The sequence below is a fragment of the Ascidiella aspersa genome, chromosome 5 (genome assembly GCF_963924565.1).
Source record: "Ascidiella aspersa chromosome 5, kaAscAspe10.2, whole genome shotgun sequence".
In the NCBI taxonomy this organism is placed as follows: Eukaryota; Metazoa; Chordata; class Ascidiacea; order Phlebobranchia; family Ascidiidae; genus Ascidiella; species Ascidiella aspersa.
The window spans coordinates 14,282,630-14,285,129 of record NC_139451.1 but is presented as its reverse complement, the minus strand read 5'-3'; the positions used below and the strand labels follow the sequence as shown (position 1 = coordinate 14,285,129).

The 2,500-nt window shown below is 55.0% G+C and overlaps 2 non-coding genes across 2 annotated transcripts; both read right to left on the bottom strand.

Moving 5' to 3' along the window:
* Positions 1-125: 125 nt before the first annotated feature.
* On the bottom strand, positions 126-279 carry LOC146144791 (5.8S ribosomal RNA). The gene has a single exon (XR_014499085.1). It is a non-coding gene; the product is annotated as a 5.8S ribosomal RNA (ribosomal RNA).
* Positions 280-526: 247 nt separating this feature from the next.
* Positions 527-2,337, bottom strand: LOC146144790 (small subunit ribosomal RNA). Its single transcript, XR_014500751.1, has one exon. It is a non-coding gene; the product is annotated as a small subunit ribosomal RNA (ribosomal RNA).
* Between the last annotated feature and the right edge of the window lie 163 nt (positions 2,338-2,500).

The following is a 2,500-nucleotide window of genomic DNA, read 5'->3' as shown; positions in this document are numbered from 1 at the left end:
GCCGCGCGGGATTCTGGTCGCGATCGTCGCACATCGTGCCGTGCTGTCTTGAGCGGGACGGGCGCTCGCGCGTCCGACGCCGCAGCAGCCGCGCGGAGAAATCCCCGCGCGGAACGTTTGCAACGCGACCCTGAGGCGGGCGCGGCCCCGGGATTGACCCGAGGCCGCAATTTGCGTTCAGAACGTCGATGCTCAATGTGTCCTGCAATTCACACTAATTCACGCAGCTAGCTGCGTCCTTCATCGACTCACGAGCCGAGTGATCCACCGCCAAGAGCCATCCACGATTGTTTCGCTCGCACAGTGCCTCGCACTAAAGGGTGACAAAATATACCGCGCCGAGCGGTCGGCCAGGCCGACGCTTGAAGCCGGAGCGCGCGGCACCGCGGCACTCGACGCGCAAACATTACCGGGTGACCGAATCGCCGGCCGGCGCGCCGCTCCTCGCGGGTCGGGCGCCGGGTAGCAAAAACTTTTTCTCTCGCTTGTCCGAGTTTCGCGTTCGCCGAAGCGTTTGCGAGACCGTTAATGATCCTTCCGCAGGTTCACCTACGGAAACCTTGTTACGACTTTTACTTCCTCTAAATGATCAAGTTAGATCGTCTTCTCGGACGCCGGCTCGACCGTTGCCGGCCGCGCCAGGTCCAATCGAAGGACCTCACTAAACCATTCAATCGGTAGTAGCGACGGGCGGTGTGTACAAAGGGCAGGGACGTAATCAACGCGAGCTAATGACTCGCGCTTACTGGGAATTCCTCGTTCAAGGGAAATAATTGCAATTCCCTATCCCTAGCACGACCGGGGTTCAGCGGGTTACCCAGACCTGTCGGCCAAGGCGAGCACATGCTGATCCGGTCAGTGTAGCGCGCGTGCGGCCCCGAACATCTAAGGGCATCACAGACCTGTTATTGCTCAATCTCGTGTGGCTAAACGCCACTAGTCCCTCTAAGAAGTTAGACGCCGACCGATTGGGTCGCGTAACTAGTTAGCAAGCCAGAGTCTCGTTCGTTATCGGAATTAACCAGACAAATCGCTCCACCAACTAAGAACGGCCATGCACCACCACCCACAGAATCAAGAAAGAGCTCTCAATCTGTCAATCCTCACTGTGTCCGGGCCGGGTGAGATTTCCCGTGTTGAGTCAAATTAAGCCGCAGGCTCCACTCCTGGTGGTGCCCTTCCGTCAATTCCTTTAAGTTTCAGCTTTGCAACCATACTTCCCCCGGAACCCAAAGACTTTGGTTTCCCGCAAGCTGCCGGAGAGGTCGTAAAACTAACGCCCCCCGATCGCTAGTTGGCATCGTTTATAGTCAGAACTAGGACGGTATCTGATCGTCTTCGAACCTCTGACTTTCGCTCTTGATTAAAGAAAACATTCTTGGCAAATGCTTTCGCAGTCGTTCGTCTTGCGCCGATCCAAGAATTTCACCTCTAACGGCACAGTACGAATGCCCCCGTCTGTCCCTCTTAATCATTACCTCGCGCTCCGAAAACCAACAAAATAGAACCGAGGTCCTATTCCATTATTCCATGCACCATTATTCAGGCGAATCGCCTGCTTTGAACACTCTAATTTTTTCAAAGTAAACGTTCCGGCCGCCGCCGACACTCAGTCAAGGGCACCGGCGGAGAACCGGAGGTGAGGCCAGGACGGCCAGTACACGCCTTGCGACGGACCGGCCGCCTGCGCCCAAAATCCAACTACGAGCTTTTTAACCGCAACAACTTAAATATACACTTTTGGAGCTGGAATTACCGCGGCTGCTGGCACCAGACTTGCCCTCCAATGGATACTCGTTAAAGGTTTTAAAGTGTACTCATTCCAATTACAGGGCCTCGTTTAGAGTCCTGTATTGTTATTTTTCGTCACTACCTCCCCGCGTCGGGAATGGGTAATTTGCGCGCCTGCTGCCTTCCTTGGATGTGGTAGCCGTTTCTCAGGCTCCCTCTCCGGAATCGAACCCTGATTCTCCGTTACCCGTAAGAACCTCGGTAGGCCAGTACCGTACCGACGAAAGTTGATAGGGCAGACACTTGAATGATCCGTCGCCGGTGCGAGACCGTGCGATCCGCAAAGTTATCCAGAGTCACCAAAGGTTGCGGGCCGAAGCCCGGTCGGTTTTTGGTCTGATAAAAGCACGCCTCCCGCGAGGTCGGCGCTTCACGCATGTATTAGCTCTAGCATTTCCACAGTTAACCACGTAAAACGTACGATCAAATGAACCATAACTGATTTAATGAGCCATTCGCAGTTTCACTGTACGAGAGCTCGTACTTAGACTTGCATGGCTTAATCTTTGAGACAAGCATATGACTACTGGCAGGATCAACCAGGTAGCTACTTTAGCGTAGCCCCGAAAGGCCGACGAAGGAGGCGCCGCTGATGCGGCGCCGTCGCTCGGTCGATGCGAAACCCGAAGGCTTCTCCGTTAAAATTTCGTTCTTTGCTCGGCTGCCCGAACTCAGAAAACCGTCACCGCCCGTCGCACCCGCCGGAGTA